Source organism: Choloepus didactylus, chromosome 5, assembly GCF_015220235.1.
Source record: "Choloepus didactylus isolate mChoDid1 chromosome 5, mChoDid1.pri, whole genome shotgun sequence".
NCBI classification, from domain to species: domain Eukaryota; kingdom Metazoa; phylum Chordata; class Mammalia; order Pilosa; family Megalonychidae; genus Choloepus; species Choloepus didactylus.
In genome coordinates, this window is record NC_051311.1 from 156,901,260 (window position 1) to 156,908,204 (window position 6,945).

Below are 6,945 nucleotides of genomic sequence, written 5' to 3' on the forward strand. Positions count from 1 at the left end.
AACTGGTTTTCTTCATATATTTCAACCAAAACAGTGTATTGCAACAAATTTAGTGCAGAAGCCTATATCAGAATCTAGCCGTCCTCTTTTAAGCCAAATATTAGAGATTTTTGCCATTTTCAATTTTTTCAATATTTGTGTCATTCTTTTTGAAAATATGATCATAATTATTTTTCATAAAAAGCAAGTTATATTGACATATAATGGATTTGTTATTGCTATTTTCAGTGGATCAATAAATATTTTCAAATTATTTTAATGTCTAATATGCAATTATTGATAGATATAAAATAAATAAATGAAAGATCCTTGTGGTCTCTAATAATTTTGTAGTATTATAAAGGGTCCCTGAGATCAAAATGTTTTAGAACCACTGTCTTAGGGAAATTAATGCAATTGTGCACCAGTATATATTTTTGTAGCAAAAATGAACATAAATATTTATAGCAACATTGTAATAGCTGAAAATTGTATACAATGCAATATCCATCAAAACTGGAATAAACTGAAGTTTATTCATACAAAGTATACTACAGAACATTGACAATAAAAATGCCATATATGGAGTGAAAAAGCAAGACAAACATGTTTAATACAATTCTATGCAATTAAAACGCAAAAGGCCAATTAAAACTATACCATGTAGGGATGCATACATAGATGATGAAATTATAGTGAGAAAAAATAATATGACCATGAAGAACGCAGCCAGGGTAGCATCTGTTTTGGGGGGAGGGAAGGGGCTGTGACTGAGGTAGGGCATGTGGGAAGCTTCTGGGCCATTGGAAATATTCTATTCCTTGACTTCTGGGGTGGTTACATGGGTATCCACTTCATAATTAGTTATTCAACAAGCTTTCTATATATATACTATTTTTTCCCTCTGTAGGCATATTTATTTTTTAAAAAAGCAAAACAGGAAAATGACATTTTAATCTATGTTAACAGATAATCTATGTTAATGTTCTATGTTATATCAGTGTTTTCTATAGAGCATTATCAGTTAGTATTAAAGGATATTCCTCCACTGATTAATTGGTTTCATTCCTAAATATAGGTACAGCACTGCATTTCAGAAAAAGGTGGATTTGAGAGTGAACCAGGACAGGTTACAGATTCTAACTTCAGCACTTATTATGGGAAAAGGTTATCCAAATTATATTACTTTTCAGAGCCTCATAATTCTCTCCAAAACATGGGTGAAAAAAACTAGCTCTGTGAGGTTGTTTTGAGAGTTCAATAAGGTACTAATTTCAGTAAGATACTATATTAATAGCAATGGTTGGCAACATGTAAGAATGCACTACTTCTCTATATGTCATTGAGGACAACTGGAATCACTGCATCTTCCGGAAGCCAGGATTACCTTTATCTGCAGATATGAGGTGGAGGGTGATCTGAGCTTATTGCCTTCCCTGTGAAAACAGACTCTCTCTGCTAAGTTTGGTCAGAGGAAGCTGGATTAAAGTGTGTTACCAAAATGCAAGGGGTTTCTTGAAAGGAAATGCCAGATACCTGAAAATTGAGGAGCTCAGTTAGGAAACTATGAAGTAATTTACATGTAAGAAATAGTAGTGGGGAGACAATCTCTGACAAACATTTTTTTTAAGTTCCAGGTAAGCATTAGGGTTTAATTTACCTGTATTTGAAGGTATAAATACTTGGGATTATCACTTTGAGAAACAGTTGCTAGAAACTCAACTTCTATAAATGAATGTTTTTATTATGGAGATGGGAAAATAGCCTATTCATTAAAAAATAAAAATCTATACACAGATTCCTATGTCAGTGGTTCTCAAATTTTTTGGTGGAATGAACCCTGTCACTCTTAAAGATAGGTTTGTGTGTGTGTGTGTGTGTATATATATATATATCAATTTAACTATAATAGAAATTAAAATGTGAATTAACACCACTGAATTGTACGCTTGAAAGTGGTTAAAATGGGAAAATTTATGGTGCATATACATTACCAGAATAAAAATCAAAAAACAAAGAAAGAAAGAAAACAGAATTGTATAACACAAAGAGTAAGCTCTAATGTAAACTATGGACTATAGTTAAAAATGTAATTTTAATAATATCAGTTCCCCAATTGTTACAAAGTTACCTCACTAATGCAAAGTGTTAATAATAGGGAAAACTGGGTGTGTGCATGAGTGGGGGATATATGGGAACACTGTACTTCCTACATTCTTTTTTCTGTACACCTACAAGTGCTTTAATAAAAATAAATAAACAAATAAATAAAATTAAAATGTATTTACTAAATAATTCATTTAAAAGTAAACTCTTTAAAGGTTAGCATAAACAACATATTTTATGTTAACAAAATATTTTACAAAGCAAGAAATGCATTGATAAGAGTGGCATTGCTGCCCACTCTGCAGATCTCTTTTATAATCTGTCATAACATAAAATAGCTTGCATCTCAAAGCTGCAGCTTCTCTCACTTTGTTGCAATGTATGCACCATAGCCTCTGATAAACTGCATTGTCCACTTGTGAGAGAAAGAGGGAAAAATAACATCTTTGCATTACTTTGAAAATTGTTTTATCCTTGAGGACTTCTTGAAAGGTTCCTGGAGACCTCAAGGAGTTCCCCAGCTGCACACAGAGACCTAGGACCCTAGGGGGTAGCTGAAGTTGGATGAGTGGAAGCATTTCCAGACTAAATTTCCTTAAAGTCTGAATCCATGTTTGAAAGAGAAAGAAAGAAGAAAAGGAAGAATCAAAGGATATTACAAATTGAAATGGATTCTAGACTGCTCAGTTATTTGCTGGTGTGACATGCTGTGAGACCTCCCACACAGCGTTTCCTTCCCTCTGGCTTGTTATCTTTCCACTATTCAGAATGGGTCACATTGCAAAGCTTCAGATTAGTCTCAAACTTCCTTCCTGTCCACGATCTCTCTAGATGACTAAGCAGCTTTGTTTTTAGAATTATTTTAACAACTTCCTCAATTCCTTTCATCTTTGATGCATTCACCTAGCCATCAAAGGCAAATATATATTTGTTTCATGGACTGTCAGCAATACACAGAGTGAAACCATCACCAAAACAAGCATTTCACAACTCTCATCTTCGTCAGGACACCGTAAGTGGAAGTACATAGGGCAAAGGACATGAGACTGCTTACCCTCCCCTGCCGTGGTGGTGCTTATATAGCTAAAGATATCACAGAACGGAAAATGTATTATTAGCCTGGTGACTTCAGAGGGAATGAGCGAGTTTGGGCTCTGTTTTGGGAAGTAGGGGAAAAAGGCACATTGTTGGCAGGAAAGCAGATGCTGCTGGTGTTATCTGCAGGAGAAGCCAGCCAGAGAGAGAAAACAGGTGTGCTCGTCCCCAAGAGCAGAATTAAGTTACCTGAGGAGGGAGGCTAAGTGACAACAAAAACTAATGATGTCACTTGCTCTCAAGGAATCATTTTTCTTTTTCTTTTTTTTTTTTTTAAATCTTTTTCAATATGAAAAGCCATTTGGGAATTTGAAGGAAAGCCTGCTGATTTTGGTTTATTTCCTCTCTAGATTTGTGGTTACAAGGATACTGGTAAGTGGGTAGTTTAAAATGTTGAAGAATGTTATTTACCTTCTTTTCACAGATCTCACATTGATTTCCTGAAAAATAAAATGAGCATCGAGCATGCTGATAGATCATATTCTCACATTTAATTTAAATATTAGCAACCAGGTAAGTCTTGGAATTGCAAAATTCTAAACAGAAAAGTCTCCCAAGGTATATTATCATTTGTATAATGAGGAAAACAATGTTTCCATCTTTTAGAAAACAAGTTAATTACCAGAATAGACTTATAGAGGTACCAGAACTCCCTAACTTTAAATATACTTTTCTTCAAAATGAAATAATGATGATGGTGATGATGATGATGATGATGACGATATCTACCACATTTTTTCCTAAAATAGCTCAGTGCATACCGCCTAGCACGTGAGCAATAAATGTTCTTTAAATGTAACGTGCATTGATAGTGTTAGTTTTGAATTATCAGGAGTAGCAACAGCTTTATCATATGTAACAACAAGTGGGGCAAGCCCTTTGGGGTATCGCAGCATTTCTCTTTCTAATCATATGTTACTCAAATAACCTACATGGGAATTGCCACTTAATGAGAAGGTGCCTTAGTTTTTCAGGATAGCTACAATAAATGCTTCAGACAGAAGTATTTAAACAGAAATTTATTGTCTCACAATTATAGAGGCTAGATGTCCAGAATCAAGATGATAGAAGGGCGAGATTTCTCTAACGTCTATAGCATTCTGGTGATGGCTTAATGAAAATCCGTAAGTCAGTCTTTACCTCAGTCACATGGCCATTTGTCTCCTACTCCTCTCCTTTTAAAGACTAGTCATATTGGACTAAGGCCCATCCTGGCTCACTCTGGCCTAACCTTAACTAGCGACACCTTCAAAGGTCCTATTTACAAATTGGTTCACACCCACAGGCCCGGGGGTAGGACTTGAACATGTTCGAAGGGGACATGATTCAATCTATAGCAGACACTACAGATGATTCACACTGACATCCGCACCCAGAAATATCCTAGGACAGAGGTCCCCAAATATCAGGATAAGCTATTTGTGCTATTTGCTAATATAATGCCTAATACAGAATTTTCTTGATTCTCTGGAAAAGGACTTTCCCTTAAATCTAAATCACTGAGTGGCTTCGCAGAGATGAATGGAGCTGTATCATTTCAGATTAACTTCTACTTTACTGTACGTTTAGCCATTGAAAGTTTTAAATATTAAAAGTTATGCACATACTCCATGGAGAGAAATAATCTATCATCACCTGCTTGATTAAAGCAGTGGTCCCCAGTGGGTGGTCCCCAGGGGGAGTCATCTGAAAAGGGGCATCTGCATCATGTGGGACTTTATTAGAAATGCATGTTTTCTGCCTTACCCAAGACATACTGATTCAGAAAATATGGGCGTGGGTCCCCATAATCTGCATTTTAATGAGTTCTCCCGATGATTTTAACACACTCTCGAGTTTTAGAACCAATTGCCTAAATAGCATCCCCAACTACAGGGAGGTGTGACAAAGGATGGCAACATCAGTGGTTGTGCAAAAACTTAGGCTAGACTATAATCTCCTAAAGGCACAATCCTACAATCCTTGTGCCTTTATAGATAGAGAAAAGAAGGAAGAGAAGGAAGAATCAAAGGACATTCCAAGTTGAGCTAGGATTTTAGACTTCATCGCATCATCTTTGTAGCAGAGGTGAGAAATGCTCTTGCACACTTGGGCAAAAGCTGAGTCGGTGGCCGGCCAGAGGTGGAGCTGAGAAAGTCACGCATTTGTGACACACTTGAAAGATTAGGTCTTTGAAGGAAGACCTGAGGAGCCAAGGAACAGTTGTGGAAAAGAGAGCAGCAACCCTGAGAAAAATTATACCTGAATGGAGTGAGCTGGACATGGGGCAAAGTAGATCATAAACCCAGTATGGGACAAAATCACAGCACTGAGACAAGCCCTAGCCTCAGTCCCTCTTTAAAAGGAAAACAGCAATTAGGCATAGCTGAAAATGTCACAAGGCAGGCTTATCCTGACCCAGGCAAGGATTACATTTCCAGCAGTGGTTCTAGAAGTGTGTGGGTCTATGTGTGTGTGTGTGAGTGTGTGTGTGTGTGAGTGTGTGTGATTTAATCCTCATTCCCCCTCCCCAGAGGAATGTTCACCAGTCACTGGAAACATTTTGCTTGTTACCTACTAGGGAAGGGGGAGCTACTGGCATCTAGTGGGTAGGGGCCGGGGATGTGCTACATACCCACAATAAAAGGACAGACACACAACAAAGAATTATCCAGCCCAAACCATCAACAGTGCTGGGGTTGAGAAGTCCTGATCTAGATGCAAATTTTTAATAACATATAAAATTTAATTCTGGCATTTGGTCTATGTCTATACAGTTCTTTGAAAGTTATTCCAAGATGTTTCCATTTTATTTTGCAATCTACTGCAAATTTGATTAAGACATTTCTATAATGTCCATGAATATGATTAGCCAGTACAGAGAATTTAAATCATTAGGTAGACATTAATGTTAGTAAAAAATAGTTCTCTGCCTGTACAAATCAGAATGGACTCAGGGGCTTTTCCGCTTTATTGTTTCATTTACTCTTAAAAGTAAAGACATATCAGCAATGCTCCTCACTGTTCAATTTATCAGTTTCAGCAGAATACAATGTCATAGGGAAATATAGTTTGGATACATTTGACTTTTATCTCTTTGCTCATTTAGCTTCAGCAGTGGAAGGGAGAAAAGTGAAAAGGCTTTCAGTAAAAGCAGTTAGGAACTGCCTGGCTTCCATTTTATCAAACAAATTGACTTTGAGCCAATGTTTTACTCCTGTTGGCTTCAATTACATAAGACTTAATTTTGCCTGGCAAGGTTAGTCAGCGCATACTTAAGGTATAATATTCCGAGATTTTAGTAGTAATTCATTTATATTGTGTCTATTAAATACACCTAAAGCTATCTTGGATTTAATTGGTAGGCCGATTTTTTATATTACTGATGTGAATCATCACATCCCTTTTTAAATAAGTTGAAACAAATCATGTCTATGTTACAGCTATAGATGGCACTTCGCTTGCTGACTATAAACCAGGAAGATCTCCTACAAAAGGCCTTAATCTAGGTCTTTCTCCAAATATCTAATTGAAGATAATAATGCATTTTAAGTTGAAACTTTCTTTAAAAACACCAAAAACCTGAGACATTGCTGAGGAATTCACTACATGACTATATATTTCTCAACTATAAAATTTGTGAGATAAATTAAATTTCCCTGATGTCATTTCCCCCTCCAAGACTGAAATTCTATGACCCTTTAGCTGTATAATCTCATATATTATATGCAAACCAAGTATGGGTATTGATGTATTTTTAATAAATTGAATAGTGTAACCTCAATT

The 6,945-nt window shown here is 36.1% G+C and overlaps 1 long non-coding RNA gene across 1 annotated transcript; it reads left to right on the forward strand.

The window, feature by feature from the left end:
* The first annotated feature begins 2,981 nt into the window (after window positions 1–2,981).
* On the forward strand, window positions 2,982–6,649 carry LOC119534719. The gene is made up of 3 exons (XR_005217114.1): window positions 2,982–3,097; window positions 3,605–3,693; window positions 6,603–6,649. It is a non-coding gene; the product is annotated as an uncharacterized LOC119534719 (long non-coding RNA).
* Window positions 6,650–6,945: the final 296 nt, after the last annotated feature.